This window comes from Pongo pygmaeus, chromosome 1 (assembly GCF_028885625.2).
Source record: "Pongo pygmaeus isolate AG05252 chromosome 1, NHGRI_mPonPyg2-v2.0_pri, whole genome shotgun sequence".
Classification (NCBI taxonomy): Eukaryota; Metazoa; Chordata; class Mammalia; order Primates; family Hominidae; genus Pongo; species Pongo pygmaeus.
In genome coordinates this window covers 175460477-175477643 of record NC_072373.2, presented here as the reverse complement: position 1 = coordinate 175477643, position 17167 = coordinate 175460477, and the positions used below count along the sequence as shown (strand labels likewise).

Genomic DNA, 17167 nt, shown 5'->3' with positions numbered 1-17167 from the left:
CCATAATTTCCACCTGTTGTGGGAGGGACCCAGTGGGAGATAATTGGATCATGGGGGCAGATTCCCCCATGCTGTTCTCATGATAATGAGTGAGTTCTCTCAAGATCTGATGATTTTATAAGGGGCTCTTCCTCCTTGGGTTTGTCTTCCCTCTCTTTCTTTCTTGCCTGCTGCCATGTAAGACATGCCTTTCACCTTCCACCATGATTGTGAGGCTTTCCCAGCCATGTGCAACTGTGAGTTCATTAAACATTTTTCTTTATAAATTACTCAGTCTTGGGTATGTCTTTATCAACAGTGTAAAAATGGACTAATACAGGCCCCATTTACATTTTCTTCATTGAATTTATCTGTTTGAAATTATATATTTATATGATTATTTGAATAAGACCCGTCTCGGCCAGGCACAGTGGCTCACACCTGTAATCCCAATACTTTGGGAGGTTGAGGTGGGTGGATCACCTGAGCCCAGGAGTTTGAGACCTGCCTGGGCAACATGGTGAAACCTCATCTGTGCAAAAAAAAAAAAAAAAATGCAAATAATTAGTCAGTTGTGTGGTGGTGCCTGTCTGTAGTCCCAGCTATCCAGGAGGCTGAGATGGGAGGATGAGCCCAGGAGGCTGAGGCTGCAGTGAGCCATGATTGCACCACTGTATTTCCACCTGGGCAACAGAGACACTGTCTCAAAAAAAATAAAAATTAAAAAAAAGCCCCATCTCTGCCTCCAGACTCTAAGCTCTGCAAGGCTAAGGATGGCTCTGTTTCGCTCACCATGGATTCCAGTCCAAGTAGAGTCTGGCACAAAGTAGGCACCTGGACTGCTCCCTCCATGAACGAGGAGGGGTGGAGTGGGGTTCCTGAGTATTTCTCCAGTTCCAAAAGACATAAGTCATGGCCACGGATACAGAGTCATGGCTATTGCAAGCAACAGGAATTGTAGCTTTGGTTGGAATTATAGCTCAGTGTGAAGACACTGGTGACCTCTCACTGTTTGTCACTTGAGTATATCTTTTATTAGTGGGATAGGAAGATAAGTTTACTAGGATTAAATCAATTCAGACTGATTTCACCAAGTCTTTTAAGTCATTGAGCTCTTGGGGTGAAAAATCAAAGCTCTCCCTGTGAGGCCACAAGGTGGCAGCATAGAGCAGCAAGTCAAAGAGCGCCCAGCTCCGCTGCCTTCTGGAGAGGACCGGATGGAGACACTGGGCTGACCACCTGGGACAGGAACTAGGAAGCCTGGGCTCTGCCATCTTTGGCTTTAGCCAGGATTCCAAGAGACAGACATTTAGCTGCCTTGTGCCCCCACTTATCTACCCCTACATTTGGAATAATGGAATTATTCCATTCCTACTTCCCTATTTGTTCATTCATTCATTCGTTCGTTCATCTTTGAACAAACATCCAGAGACCCTTAGGTCTTGGCTAGGCACCGAGGACCCAGTGAGTAAGACCAGTCCTGCCCCTCCACAGTGTGGGAAGTGCTCTGACTGATCACTGGGCAAGGTGCGAGGGTTGAACCACAGGGCAGGAGGAGCCTTGGGTGTGGCAGGGCATTGGTGGAAGCCCAGGGAGATCCCACAGAGGGGCAGGGCTGGCATATGCAGCAGAGGCTGCTGTGCAAGCAGGAAAGAGGGAGAGAAGCCACAGGTGGTGGCTCAGGGTGGCTGCAGTCCGAGGGGTAGAAAAGCGAGATGGGAGAGGGGCTAGAGAGGTGGCAGGGGCCAGGTCACAGAAGCTCTCTGGTTAGGGTGCTTGGCCTGTTTCCTGTGGAGGGTGTGAGGTCCCTGAAGAACTCTGATGAGGGCTTTGTGAGGAGAGAGGGAGACAGACCTCCAGCATTGAGCCGGGAGACCAGCAAGAAGATAAGGTTACTGTGTCATCAGTCCTGGTCTAAGTAGTAGGCACCTGGAAGCAAAAATGTTAGAAACTATAACCCTTCTGGGGGTTTTCTGTAACACAGAGGTTACTTGGACAAGATCAAATGGTGAACATGCTGTGTGTGTGTGCACATGTGGTGTGCATGAACATGTGATTGATGACCCCCATCCTTCCCTCTGGTAGCCCGTGCCTGCCCCAGTGGGTCCAGGGAAGAGCAGAGCAAAGCCCTTCCTGCCTGCTCATCGGAGCTGCCCCAGGCTTGAACACTGGGGTGAGTGAATGCAGGACAACAAGTGTGCTTACTGCCAGGGAAGAGAAGCTGGGCCTTGGGACTGGACTTGGGTCTGACCCCCCAACTCCACCTTGAACTAGGTGGGAGACCTTGGGCGAGACTCTGCCCCTCTCTGAGCCTTGGTTCCTTCTTCTATTAAATGAGGAAATTGAAACTGCTTCATGGAATTGTTGAGAAGCACCCAGCCCATGGCAGATCTCTAAATATGGGTAGTTTCCCACCCCTTCTACCCCTTCATTCTTCCCCACCCTCACCCATTCTGACGATGCTGGCAGCCAGCCGGGTGGTGACTCAGGGAGACTGTGGCTCATGCAGCTCAGCTCTAAGGGATGATGTTCACATCAGCCCAACAGACTGGCCTGACCTTCACTGGGCCATGATGGGGAGGTTTGGAGATTGTTAATGCACCTTGGGACTCTGGTCTTCCATGAGTCTGATGCTGGGCTTTGCACCCCTCCTCCAACCCTAAGAGCTTTTGGGGATTTCTTTTCTTTTCTTTTTCTTTTTCTTTTGAGATGGAGCTTTGCTCTTGTTGCCCAGGCTAGAGTGCAATGGTGTGATCTTGGCTCACTGCAACCTCTGCCTCCCGGGTTCAAGCGATTCTTCTGCCTCAGCCTCCCGAGTAGCTGGGATTACAGGCATGTGCCACCACACCTGGCTAATTTTGTATTTTTAGTAGAGACTGGGTTTCTCCATGTTGGTCAGGCTGGTCTTGAACTTCTGACCATCCGCCTCGGCCTCCTAAAGTGCTGGGATTATAGGCGTGAGCTACCGCGCCCGGCCTTTGGGATTGATTTTCAAAGCTACCTTTAGTGTTCATTTTAGGAAACCAAGGAGAAGAGAAACAAACTCCAAGCTCCTATGATGGAGGTACTGCAGTAAAAGGGCACATACAGACCTCCCAACCACCCTAAGATGTAGGCGCTGTTAAAACCCAATTTAGAAGAGGAAATTGATTTTTTTTTTTTTTTCCTGAGACGAAATCTTGCTCTATTGCCCAGGCTGGAGTACAGTGGTGCCATCTCAGCTCACTGCAACCTTCGTCTCCTGGGTTCAAGCAATTCTCTCTGACTCAGTCTCCTGAGTAGCTGGGATTATAGGTGCCTGTTGCCATGTCCGGCTAATTTTTTGTATTTTTAGTAGAAGTAGAGTTTCACCATGTTAGCCGGGCTGGTCTCAAACTCCTGACCTCAAGTGATCTACCCACCTCAGCCTCCCAAAGTGCTGGGATTATGGGCGTGAGCCACCGCACTCGGCCGAGAAGAGGAAATTGAGATGCAGAGAGGTGAAGGTGTATCACTGGTAGGATTGCCCTGCTGGTGAGGGGTGGAATCACAATTGAAATGCACATCTGACCACAATGCCTGTTTCTGGCTGCAGAACAGACCCAGGGTCTGGCTCCTCAGGACCTTTGAGAGGAAGAAGAGCCTGCCCACCCTTGCCTGCTTTCATTTTACCACAGAGTTAAACAAGGCCCAGAGAGGGCAAGTGGCTTGCAGGGTTACACAGCAAACTATGTGGTGGAGACCACACACCCCATTCAACTGCCATACCCTCCCATCTCCTAGTCTTAGACAATTGTCATTAAAGACTTTGTATCTTTTTTTTTTTGAGAGTCTTTTTTTTCAGAGTCTTGCTCTGTCGCCCAGGCTGGAGCGCAGTGGCGTGTTCTCGGCTCACTGCAAGCTCCGCCTCTCGGGTTCACGCCATCCTCCTGCCTCAGCATCCCGAGTAGCTGGAACTACAGGTGCCCGCCACCACACCCGGGTAATTTTTTGTATTTTTTTTTAGTAGAGGCGGGGTTTCACCGTGTTAGCCAGGATGATCTCGATCTCCTGACCTTGTGATCCGCCTGCCTCGGCCTCCCAAAGTGCTGGGATTACAGGCGTGAGCCACCACGCCCGGCCAAGACTTTGTATACTTTAACTGTGAAGAGAGCCCTCCTCCCCTTACTACCAGACATAAGTAATGCAGAGAAAGGACCCAAGAGGGTGAAGAGGAGTACTTGGCAGGGAGTGACGGGGAGAAGGGGTAAGGCACTTCCTTGGTTTCTGGAAAGGAGAAATGACAGTGCTTTTTATTCTTGCCTTCTTAATGAGAAAGCTTTCATAACAAACTGGTGGCCTCTCAGTGTGTTTGCAGCTGCTCCAGGTTACGTGGAGATTGTCTGCCCTGCACACAATGACGTCAAGGTGATAACGTCTGCACAACAAACCCACTGAGTCTGCCAGACAGGGTGGTTCTACATCACTGGGGTGCACAGGGACCAGCCTAGCAGAGGCATGGTTGGGACAGGCCCTGCCATATGCACCTTCTTTCCTCTGTTCTTTCTCATGCATTCCCTGCGAGCCAGGTGAGGGCTGGGGTGGGATACTGTATTAGTTTTTTTTTTTTTTTTTTTTTTTTTTGAGACAGAGTCTTGCTCTGTCATCCAGGCTGGAGTGCAGTGGCACGATCTTGGCTGACTGCCAGCTCCGCCTCCCGGGTTCATGCCATTCTACTGCCTCAGCCTCCCCAGCAGCTGGGACTATAGACACACTGCCATGCCTGGCTAATTTTTTGTATTTTTAGTAGAGACGGGGTTTCACTGTGTTAGCCAGCACGGTCTCGATCTCCTGCTCGATCCGCCCGCCTCGGCCTCCCAAAGTGCTGGGATTACAGGCGTGAGCCACTGTGCCTGGCCTATATTAGTCTGTTTTCACACTGCTAATAAAGACATACCTAAGACTGGGTAATTTATAAAGGAAAGAGATTTAATGGACTCACAGTTCCACACAGTTGGGAAGGCCTCACAATCATGGCGGAAGGCAAAGGAGAAGCAAAGGCATGACTTACATGGCGACAGGCAAGAGAGCGTGTGCAGGGGAACTCCCATTTATAAAACCACCGGATCTCATGAGACGTATTCACTACCACGAGAACAGTATGGGGGAAACCACGTCCATGATTCAGTTACCTCTGCCTGTCCTCGCTCTTGACACGTAAAGATTATTACAATTCAAGGTGAGATATGGGGGGGATCACAGCCAAACCATATCAGATACTGAGGTGACAGGGCAGGGCCTGCTCTTTTGGAGCTCACCTGCTGCCCTGCACATGCTGGCCCAGGAGCAGATCCTGCTTTAGGAGGTCTGAGGTGGGGTCTAGAGTGTGGTCTCCAGACACACCTTGAGGAGCAAGGTTCTAGTGGCTATGAATTAAAGATCTTCTGGGTGCCAAACATGGGGCACTTAAAAAAAAATAGCTTCCTTATAACTGGGTGTGGTGGCTTACACCTGAAATCCTAGCACTTTGGGAGGTTGAGGTGGGAGGATTTTTGAGGCCATGAGTTCAAGACCAGCTTGGGCAATATAGTAAGACTATAATTTAAAAATTAAAAAAAACTTCTTTACATTTTTTTTTTTTTTTTTTTTTGAGATACAGTCTCGCACTGTCACCTGGGCTGGAGTGCAGTGGCATGATCTCGGCTCACTGCAACCTCTGCCTTCCAGGTTCAAGCGATTCTCCTGCCTCAACCTCCAGAGTAGCTGGGATTACAGGTGCCCACCACCACGCCCAGCTAATTTTTTGTATTTTTAGTAGAGACGGGGTTTCCCTATGTTGTCCAGGCTGGTCTTGAACTCCTGACCTCGTGATCCGCCTGCCTGGGCCTCCCAAAGTGCTGGAATTACAGGCATGAGCCACCACTCCCGGCCATATATATTAGTTCTTATATTCCCTTTATATATCCATTTTGTACATTTTCCCTATTTTCCTCCCTTTTAGTCATGTCCTGGAGTAGGAAACTTGCCCTGGAGTGTTTCAACAAGGAAATTTCCATTGCTCATATTTCCCTTCCAAAAGGTTGACTCTGATCACGGTGTGGAGAGCTGGTGCAGGCCTGTGAGTGGGGGGGCTTTGAAGCTGTCCAGGGCAGACATATTAGTGGCTTGAACTACGACAATGAGCAAGAGGGAGAGAAAGGGAGGGATGCACAAGTTATTTAGGCTTGGTAATGGTGGGGCCGGGTGTAGGACGAGGAGGATCCCCCGGGGTGGAAGTGAATGCCATAGCTAGGCACGTGGAACTGGGAGGAGGGGGCTGAAGTAGGGAGGGGGATGTGGCCCTCGCAGGAGCACAGGACATGGCTGCCCCTGGGATCAGGCTTGGCAGATGGCCAGACGGCCAGTGCTCAGCACAGAGCCTGGCACAGTGGCTGCGGAATGAGTGAAAGCTGAAGTTCTGGACCCTGAAAGAGGGAGGGAGAAGGAAGCGCATGGCAGGAACCACCAGGTAGGCAGCTTGACCACATCGTGCCTGACAGCGCCTGACAGCGCCTGACAGTGCCAGGTGCCTCGGCCCCGGGCCATGAATGATCGTTTGTGAGCCTTCTGAGCTGCAGGTGGGCGACTGAGAACAGCCTGGCGGGCTGAGCCCCTGGCCCTGAGGACGCAGCCGTGTATTTTTTCCCTGTGGCTCACGGGGCCTGCCTGGGAAGCACAATGTCCTCCATTGCTAAACTCCTCAATTAGACATGTGATGGCGGAACGTATCACTAGGTGGCGCTCATAGGCTTTTTGTATTTTTTCCCATCCTTCCGTGACAAAGTTGGGATTCTTGCTGTGTTGCTGAACAAACAGAACCCTGACTTAGTCTTCACAAGTTATGAAACTGACCCAAGGGCTGTGCTGTTTTCAATTCTACCATGTTGCAGCTATCCCTCCCGCAGCCTGGGAAACAGGGTAGGATTCCAAGAACAAATAAAGGCCCTTCATCAACAACCCCGTGGCATCCGCCAGCCGCCCAATAGCGCCGGACTCTGACCAAGCGGTGAGACCTCAGGCAAGTCATTTTGCAACCGTCCAGTGGATTCACCTTGCCCGCTGCATAGACACAGCCGATTTATTAAGACAGGGGAATTGCAGTGGAGAAAGAGTAATTCATGCAGAGCCGGCTGTGCGGGAGACCGGAGTTTTATTATTACTCAAATCAGTCTCCCTGAGCATTCCGGCCATCAGAGTTTTTAAAGATAATTTGGCAGGTAGGGGCTTCGGAAGTGGGGAGTGCTGGTTGGTGAGATTGGAGATGGAATCCTAGGGGGTTGAAGTGAGTTTTTCTTGCTGTTTTCTGTTCCTGGGTGGGATGGCAGAACTGGTTGAGCCAGATTACCAGTCTGGGTGGTGTCAGCTGAACCATCGAGTGCAGGGTCTGCAAAATATTGCAAGCACTAATCTTAGCTTTTACAATAGTGATGTTATCCCCAGGAGCAATTTAGGGAGGTTCAGACTGTTGGAATCAGAGGCTGCATGACTCCCTAAACGGTAATTTCTAATCTTACAGCTAATTTGTTAGTCCCGCATGGGCAGACTGGTCCCCAGGTGAGAAGGCGGTCTTTTCAGGAAAGGGCTATTATCAATTTTGTTTCAGAGTCAAGCCATGAGCTGAATTCCTTCCCAAAGTTAGTTCGGCCTACGCCCAGGAATGAACAAGGACAGCTTAAAGTTTAGAAGCAAGATGGAGTCAGTTAGGTCTGATTTCTTTCACTGTCATAATTTCCTCAGTTAAAATTTTCAATGGTGGTTTCAATTTAACCTCTCAGAACCCAGTTTTCTTCAAGTGGGAAATGGGGTAATAATTCCTCCCTTGTCCTGAGTTAAGGTACATGTGAGAAAAAAAAAATCATAGAGTTCGTGGGAGAAGTAGGAGCAAACAGAAGCAGTACTGTCAGAAGCATTTGAACCAGAGCAACTCCATCTTGAATAGGAGCTGGGTAAAATTAGGCTGAAACCTACTGGCCTGCATTCCCAGATGGTTGGCATTCTAAGTCACAGGATGAGATAAGAGGTCGGCACAAGATACAGGTAATAAAGACCTTGCTGATACAACAGGTTGCAGTAAATAAGCCGGCCCAAACCCACTAAAACCAAGATGGCCATGAGAGTGACCTCTGGTCTTCCTCACTGCTACACTCCCACCAGCGCCATGACAGTTTACAAATGCAATGGCAACGTCAGGAAGTTACCCTATATGGTCTAAAAAGGGAAGGCATGAATAATCCACCTTTGTTTAGCATTTCATCAAGAAATAACTATAAAAATGGATAACTAGCGGCCCTTGGTGGGCTGCTCTGTCAGTGGAGTAGCCATTCTTTATTCCTTTACTTTCTTAATAAATTTGCTTTCACTTTACTGTATGGACTCGTCCCAAATTCGTTCTTGCATGATATCCAAGAACCCTTTCTTGGGGCCTGGATTGGGACCCCTTTCCTGCAACATCTTTCTGGAGACCACAAAAGGACAATACTGAGGAAACCCCTGACCCAAAGGCTAACTTTGGATAAGTTGTGAGGTCCAGGAACACTACTGTATTTTATTAATAAAATTTTTTTATCAGAGTCTCCAGAACCCAGCCCTGCACTGCCACCTTGGTTGGGTTCCTCCAGCCACGTTTACAGAGCTCACACTCTCCACCTGCCCCCATGCACGCTGCAGGGAAGGGAGAGATAAAGGTGATGCTGTGACTGTCTCAGGTGCCCGCAGCCTGTAGGAGTCTCCCTTGAGGATGGGTCCTCCCTGGGCATAGAATTGTGAGTGATGTCCCTTAGGTCTCACAGTCAATGTGTGGGCTGTCTAGGGCCGCATCCTGAGTGTCCTGACTTCAGCTCTCCAAGACAGAACAGGACTCCTGATACCTGGCCAGGATCTGTTAACACCTTGGCATTAGGTTGGCTGGTCCTGGTGAATGGAGGCCACAGTTTGAATTCCAACATGGGAATTTACAAGAAAACAGAGTCCAGGTGCTTCCAAATGTCACATGGTTTCCTGCAAGTCTAGGCCTTTGCAAAACCATAACAGGAGTCACTGTCCACTTAATGACTCAGGGCCTCCTGGACAGGAACCATGTGATGTACCTCTCCTTGAATAAAGTTCCCAGGAAGGGTTTGCCTCTGTGCACTAGGTTTAGTCTGGTTTTTCTTCTTTGGAGAGAGACACCAACTGAGCCTGGCTTTTCCTCGATTCTGCTAAGCCAGAGAATGGCTGGAAGTCAGGTTTGGCTGTGGCAGTTCTCAGATGCCTGGTATCAGCAGCTCTCTCTGTCTCTTTCCAACAGGGATCTCCCCACTGGGAAGTACAGCATTGTGGCCATGAGCATGTGCTCTGAAGCCACACTGGGTTCAATTCCCAGCTTTACTTCTTGTTAAAGCTATGTCACCTTGGTTAAGTGACTTAACTTTACTGTGCCTCAGTTTCCCCATCTGTAAAACGGGTTGCTCTGAGAATTAAATGAGTTTATTTTGTAAAGTGCTTAGAACAGTGCTCATTATATAATAACTGGTATGTAAGTGTAGGCTGTTCTGTGTCTCTTCCAGTTGTCTTACTTTGCCCTCTAAGTAGAGATGCAATAGTGAGGGACACAAACATTAATAAGGCAGCATGATCTCTGAAGCACTTTACATATGTAATTCGTGAAGCTGTTAATATTCATACAAGGTAGGCACGCTCACCCGCATTTGGCTGATGAGGATACAGAGTCTCATTGTGGGGAAGTAATTCTTGCAAGGTCACCTCTGCTGTGGGGAAGCTTCTAAGACCTCAGCACCCTTGGTGGGGCATTCTCTTCTGAACTCCTTGTCTCCTGGCCCAAGCCTGTTAGGCCCTCAGCTGTCTCTCAGTTCACTCCTCACTCTAATCTGTCTGGTCTTGGAGTCAGGACAGTCATCAGGAGTATTAGAGTAAATACACTGCCTGCTCTAACAAATAACCTCCGCTCTCAACACTTACCACACTGGAGATTTCTCACTCACATCACAGTTTAATGAAAATCAGGTATGGTGTGTGGGGAGAATCCTGTTCCACACAGTCACTCAAGGACCCAGGATCCTTCTGTCTAACAGCCTTGCCACCTTTGCCACCCTCCAAGGGCTCAGAGTACCCCCTCCCTCAGGTCCTCTGCATTTGGTCAGCCAACAAAGGAAGAGGGAGAGCATGGAGGCTTGGAGGGTGGCCTATGGGGAGAGAGACTGTCTGCTTCATCTGAATCTCACTCCTGCCCAGGAGACATGAAATGCATGCTTGCTAAACTGAGGGGCTCATCATGGGGAAACTTGAAGGACACCTAACTCTGCCTGGGAAAAGTGGGTAAGTGTTCACCAAAAAGGGGACATCTGAATCAGGCCTTGAAGAGTGAATAAGAGTTCTCTGGATAAGGAGGAGGGAAAGGCATTCTGGGCAGCAGGAAAGACGTGTGCAAAGACACATCAGGAAAGTGCCTGGCCGGCACAGACAGGACAGGTAAGGAAACAACAGGCAGAGTCATGGAGTGTGAGGTGGGGGCTGCAGGGAGGAGGCTGGAGAGGCAAGCAGAGCTGGAGTTTGGAGGTTTCTGTTCCTCCTTGCTTTCTATCCTTCAAGTCCCAGCCCCAGGTTTCTTCCCCAGGACTCTAAGATGTGGGGATCCCTCCCTTCTATCCTCAGAAACACTGATGTTCAGGGCATTTTAACCTGGAATGATCCAATCTGACCCTCACAGCAGCCCAGTGAGGTGGAAAGGACATAGGTAATTATAGTCCCCATTACTTTTATATTCTGATTGTTTATTAGGGGTTTATTTCAAAAAGCTGACTTTTGTTTATTGAAGTTGTATATGGTAAACTTGCTAACTTCATCTATAGATGCTTTTGGATTTGCTGTGTAAACAATCATGTGCGGAGTTCAAGCAATTCTCCTGCCTCAGCCTCCTGAGTAGCTGGGACTACAGGCCCGTGCTACCACACGCGGCTAATTTTGTTTTGTATTTACTTTAGTAGAGATGGGGTTTCACCATGTTGGCCAGGCTGGTCTCGAACTCCTGACTTCAGGTGATCCCCCCGCCTCAGCCTCCCAAAGTGTTGGGATTACAGGTGTGAGCCAGCACGCCCAGCCCTGGTTTGATTCTTAACAGCTTTAAAGTATACTTTCCTCTCCCCCTCCCCCTCCCCCTCCCTCTCCCCTTTCTTTGGTCTCCCTCTCCCCTTTCTTCGGTCTCCCTCTCCTTCTTTTTTCGGTCTCCCTCTGTTGCCAAAGCTGGACTGTACTGCCGTGATCTCAGCTCGCTGCAACCTCCCCTGCCTTGGGCTCCTGTGATTCTCCTGCCTCGGCCTGCCGAGTGCCTGGGATTGCAGGCGTGCGCCGCCACGCCTGACTGGTTTTTGTATTTTTGGTGGAGACGGGGTTTTGCTGTGTTGACCGGGCTGGTCTCCAGCTCCTAGCCTGGCGTGATCTGCCCGCCTCGGCCTCCCGAGGTGCTGGGATTGCAGACAGAGTCTCGCTCACTCAGTGCTCAATGTTGCTCAGGCTGGAGTGCAGTGGCCTGATCTCAGCTCGCTACAACCTCCACCTCCCAGCCGCCTGCCTTGGCCTCCTAAAGTGCTAAGATTACAGCCTCTGCCCCGCCGCCACCCCGTCTAGGAAGTCAGGAGCGTCTCTGCCTGGCCGCCCATCGTCTGGGATGTGAGGAGCCCCTCTGCTCGGCCGCCTCATCTGGGAAGTGAGAAGCGCCTCTGCCCAGCTGCCATCCCGTATAGGATGTGAGGAGCGTCTATGCCCGGCCGCCCATCATCTGGGAAGTGAGGAGCGCCTCTGCCCGGTCGCCCCGTCTGGGAGGTGAGGAGCACCTCTGCCCAGCCGCCCCGTCTGGGAGGTGAGGAGCGCCTCTGCCCGGCCGCCACCCCGTCTGGGAGGAAGTGAGGAGCACCTCTGCCCGGCCACCCCATCTGGGAAGTGAGGAGCGCCTCTACCTGGCCGCCCCGTCTGGAAAGTGAGGAGCGCCTCTGCCTGGCTGCCCTGTCTGGGAAGTGAGGAGCGCCTCTGCCCGGCCACCCAATGTCTGGGAAGTGAGGAGCGCCTCTGCCGGGCCACCCCGTCTGGGAGGTGAGGAGTGCCTCTGCCAGGCCGCCACCCCGTCTGGGAGGAAGTGAGGAGCGCCTCTGCCCGGCCGCCCCGTCTGGGAGGTGAGGAGTGCCTCTGCCCGGCTGCCACCCCGTCTGGGAGGTGAGGAGCGCCTCTGCCCGGCCGCCACCCCGTCTGGGAGGAAGTGAGGAGCGCCTCTGCCCGGCCGCCCCGTCTGGGAAGTGAGGAGCACCTCTGCCCGGCCGCCCCGTCTGGGAAGTGAGGAGGACCTCTGCCCGGCTGCCCCGTCTGGGAAGTGAGGAGCGCCTCTGCCCGGCCGCCCCGTCTGGGAAGTGAGGAGCGCCTCTGCCCGGCCGCCCCATCTGGGAGGTGAGGGGCGCCTCTGCCTGGCTCCCACCCCGTCTGGGAGGAAGTGAGGAGCGCCTCTGCCCGGCCACCCCGTCTGGGATGTGAGGAGCGCCTCTGCCCGGCCGCCCCGTCTGGGAGGTGAGGAGCGCCTCTGCCCGGCCGCCCCGTCTGGGAGGTGAGGAGCGCCTCTGCCCGGCCGCCCCGTCTGGGAGGTGAGGAGCGCCTCTGCCCGGCCGCCCCGTCTGGGATGTGAGGAGCGCCTCTGCCCGGCCGCCCTGTCTGGGAAGTGAGGAGCGCCTCTACCTGGCCGCCCCGTCTGGAAAGTGAGGAGCGCCTCTGCCCGACTGCCCTGTCTGGGATGTGAGGAGCGCCTCTGCCCGGCCGCCCCATCTGGGAAGTGAGGAGCACCTCTGCCCGGCTGCCCTGTCTGGGAGGTGAGGAGCGCCTCTGCCCGGCCGCCCCGTCTGGGAGGTGTACACGACAGCTCCGAAGAGACAGCGACCATCGGGAGCGGGCCATGAGGACGATGGCGGTTTTGTTGAAAAGAAGGGGGGGGAAGTGTGGGGAAAGGAAGGAGAGAGCAGATTGTTGCTGTGTCTGTGTAGGAAGAGGTGGGCATAGGAGACTCCATTTTGTTCTGACTAGGAGAAATTCTTCTGCCTTGGGATGCTGTTGATCTATGGCCTTTCCCCCAGCCCTGTGCTCTCTGAAACATGTGCTGTGTCAACTCAGGGTTAAATGGATTAAGGGCGGTGCAAGATGTGCTTTGTTAAACAGATGCTTGAAGGCAGCATGCTCTTTAAGAGTCATCACCACTCCCTAATCTCAAGTACCCAGGGACACAAACACTGCAGAAGGCCGCAGGGACCTCTGCCTAGGAAAACCAGAGACCTTTGTTCATGTGTTTATCTCCTGACCTTCTCTCCACTATTATCCTATGACCCTCCCATATCCCCCTCTCCGAGAAACACCCAAGAATGATCAATAAATACTTAATTAAAAAAAAAAATACCAAAAAAAAAAAAATTAGCCAGGTGTGGTGGCGGGCGCCTGTAGTCCCAGCTACTCGGGAGGCTGAGGCAGGAGAATGGTGTGAACCTGGGAGGTGGAGCTTGCAGCGAGCCGAGATGGCACCACTGCACTCCAGCCTGGGCGACAGAGCGAGACTCCGTCTCAAAAAAAAACAAAAAAATGCATATTTATTGTTAGGGGCAGAGGTCAGTAATGAATTCTGCTTTGCATTTACTATTGGGGACAGACTGCCATTATCAACCAACACTACTTTCTGTCTCTTTAATCTCAGCACATTTGTCAAAACTCCAGCATGTCTGAGTCTGTACCTCTGCTGGGTCTCATTTTGAATAAAGGAAGTCAGAAGTGAAAAAACGAAAAAAAAAAAAAAAGAAGTGTACTTTGATATAAAAAAAAAATCATGTGCAAATAATCACAGTCCTATTTCTTCCTGTTTTTATTTATTTTCCTTACCTTATTGCACTGGTGACCATCTCCAATAAAATGTAATACAATCAGTGCCAGTAGACATCCTTGTCTCCTTCCTCATCTCAGTGGGAAAACTTTTGATATTTCAGTATTAATTAAAATATTTGCTTACAGACATTTAAAATGTTTGCTTAAAAGTAGTTACCTTTTATCAGATTAAATAAATATTTCCTCTTATTCTAGACTGCTAATTCTTAAAAAAATCATAAATCGGTGTTGAATTTTATCAAATGCTTTTCCTCCATCTGGTAAGATAATCTTATAGATTTTTCTACTTTTTCTGTTAATGAGATAATCATCAGTACTTTCATCAGTGGTGCTCAACTGATGTTAATTTTTCTCTCTAGGGGACATTTGGCAATTTCTACAGACATTTTTTATTAACTCAGATGTGTGTGTGTGTGTGTGTGTGTGTGTGTGTGTGTGTGTGATTGGTATTTATTGCATAGAAGCCAGGGGTGTTGTTAAACCTTCTACATTGCACACAAACTGCCCTCCACAACAAAGAATGATCCAATGGTGAGGCAGGAAAATAGGTCTGGAGCCAGGGAACATAAGGCCGATTCACACTTCAGCTATGACAGGAAATATCCTCTCTATAGGGTGTATGCCAAGTAAATAACTTTGTAACTTTACTTCCTCCTCTTCATTTACATAGGGCATAAACCAAGTAACCAGTGAGATCCTCTTGAGGGTATTTAAACTGCCCAAAATTCTGTAATGGGGCCCCTGAGCCCCTATGCTCAGGCCCACTGCCACACTGTGGAGTAAACTTTCATTTTAAGTAAATTTCTTCATTCTTTCCTTGCTTTGTTTGTGTGTTTTGTCCAATTCTTTGTTCGAGATGCCAAGAACCTGGACACCCTTCACTGGTAACATATTTTGGTGAGCCTGCCAGGAGAAATTCCAGGAGAAGTTAGGCCCAAAGTTTGGGATTTATTTTTCTCCTTTTCCCTTTTCTTTCTGCTCCATACAGGGGAATCTGTCTCCGTCTCTCTTTTCCTTTCCAACTCAAGACCCTTGGTGGACAATGCCTAAACACAGAAGCAACTGCAGGTTTCTGGGCATGGTTGGTGAAACTAAGGGGTTCCCATATGGGGGTGCCTAACCACCACCACCCGGTTCGCTTAAGGGACCAGGATTTTTTTTTTATTTTCTTCCCCCTTTCTTTTTCAGTCTTTCAGCCACTGTTTCCTAGTAGCTCCTTGGAAATTGAGGGCAATTGGCTGGGGTCATTCCCTGGTATAGCCTGAAGGCCAATGAGTGAATGGGAATAATTGCCCTAATTGGAAGGGGGAAGGACTCTTTTTTTAAAAATATTTTCTGCATGTGGCCCCTGGTCCCTACATGTGATCCAGCGCAGAGCAAACTCACACGTTTCAGGTGACTTAAACCATTTTTTATGCTAAATTCTTTCCTTCCCCTATTCAACTGGCTAAGGGCAAAAGAAGCCTATGCAGCCTCTAGTTCCTATCATTAAAATTCATGGAATGGGAAGCATGGGAAAGCGTGGCCTTAACAAATTATAAGGATGCTAAAAGTTGGAGATTACACCCAGGTACCGAGAGAAAGCTCATAGTAGGCTCTGGAGGGAAAGCATGCAAAGTGGCACCCGTGCCCAGCTAAGGTCAGAGACTTGTAATAATCTAAGATTGGACCCCACAGGAGGATGGATGCTCCAGGGGATCCTACAGACCTCAACCTCCCTGAAGGGGGTGCTCTTTGCAGAGGTTCTGAGGTCTAGTAATAAGCCCTCCTTATAATTTTCTCTCACAGTTGCAATGCTGTTTGGACCCAACATTGTTTGGAATCTGGAGTTTACCGTTGAATGGGAAAGTGGAATGGCATTGCATGTAACCAGGCTTTTGTGCTGCTGTTCTAAGCGGGGAGCCTGGTTAATGTGTGACACTCTCCTTTGGTGCTGTTTGGAGCCCCAGCACTCTTTGGAGTCCGGGGAAATTTGGCCTTTAAAAATCAAATTGCCATGGAGACTGCCTTACCTGAAATTTTGGTTCACAGCATTCATTGGATTATCTGTTGGTGCAAACAAGGTAAAACCGATGAGCTTGTATTACTGTCTCATGGCTAAGGTTCCAAGCTATTGGATCTTTGCTTGTGTGTGTATATACATGTCTTCATATTGCTGTGAGAAATGGGAAAGTTCTTCTTCAAAGATTATAAAAAGTCACAATTTCTTCTTATAAGATTGTTATCCACTATTAGTGTGTACATATATGTGTGTGTGTGTATATATGTATATATGTATATATATATATATATATATTCCAAATCAGCTGTCCTAGCTTGCTCCGGCATACCTGGACAGAACTAGGCAAGCCCCAGCCCATAGTGCATGCCATTCCTTATTTGGAGATGCTTCCTTAACTATCCCTGGACAACTTCCTTTTCTTTCTTTGTTCTGTTCCCCTTACCTAATTAAGAAAGTTTTAAGCTAATAGCCAATCGGGTAAAGTGTAAAATGTGAGGTCCTATTCCAGCCAATGGAAACTGGACACAGCAGTAGGGTAAATGCATCAGGTTATAAATAACTCTGTCTCCTTTGTTCGGTGTGCTCTTGTGGCTGGACAGCTACTGAGTAGCACCCTTTCTGCAGAAAGTAAAGCTTGCCTTGCTGAGAGATCATTTGTTCCCGCATTAATTCTTTTTTTTGTGACACCAAAAACTTCATTCCCAACAATCTGGCACCCAATGTGGGGCTCAAACCCACGACCCTGAGATTAAGAGTCTTATGCTCTACCGACTGAGCTAGTTGGGCTTTTGCAATACCAAAAACTTCATTCCCAACATTGCTATCTCGTGGCTAAGGTTCCAAGCTATTGGATCTTTGTTTGTGTGTGTATACATGTCTCTATGTGTTTATTTGTATGTACACTTATGGTTCTATGTTGTGTCTACCAAATTGGCTTATAAGTAAAAGAGTGCTTATAAATTAAGTAAATAAACCTAAGCAATTTTCAAGTTCACATGACTTAAGTACAACTTTACTAAACAAGCTAGCTTTAAAATTATTGGAATAAAAGTAAAAATGCCTTCAGAACTGTCAGCATACATTTTGTCTGAATTTTATGTTTGTCTTTGCTAGATATTTTGAGATGTCAGTGTTTGGCATGGAAGGTTATAACACTATAAACCCAGCCAAAACAAAATAATCTTGGTTTGTGTGCTTTCTTTTGACAAATGTGAGTAATTTATAAAAGGAAAATATCTTAGGCCCCCCAAAATTACTAGGCTGAAGGGAAGATTTAGGGTGGGAGCTGCT

At 49.2% G+C, this 17167-nt stretch overlaps 1 long non-coding RNA gene and 1 other non-coding gene across 2 annotated transcripts in view; both read right to left on the bottom strand.

Moving 5' to 3' along the window:
- Positions 1-5588: 5588 nt before the first annotated feature.
- The window catches only part of LOC134738615 (uncharacterized), a 30751-nt gene continuing 19172 nt past the window's right edge, over positions 5589-17167 (bottom strand). Inside the window, exon 3 of the long non-coding RNA XR_010124479.1 lies at positions 5589-7360. This is a non-coding gene — a long non-coding RNA (uncharacterized LOC134738615). The remainder of the gene's footprint in view (positions 7361-17167) is intronic.
- On the bottom strand, positions 16591-16663 carry TRNAK-CUU (transfer RNA lysine (anticodon CUU)). Its single transcript has one exon. It is a non-coding gene; the product is annotated as a tRNA-Lys (tRNA).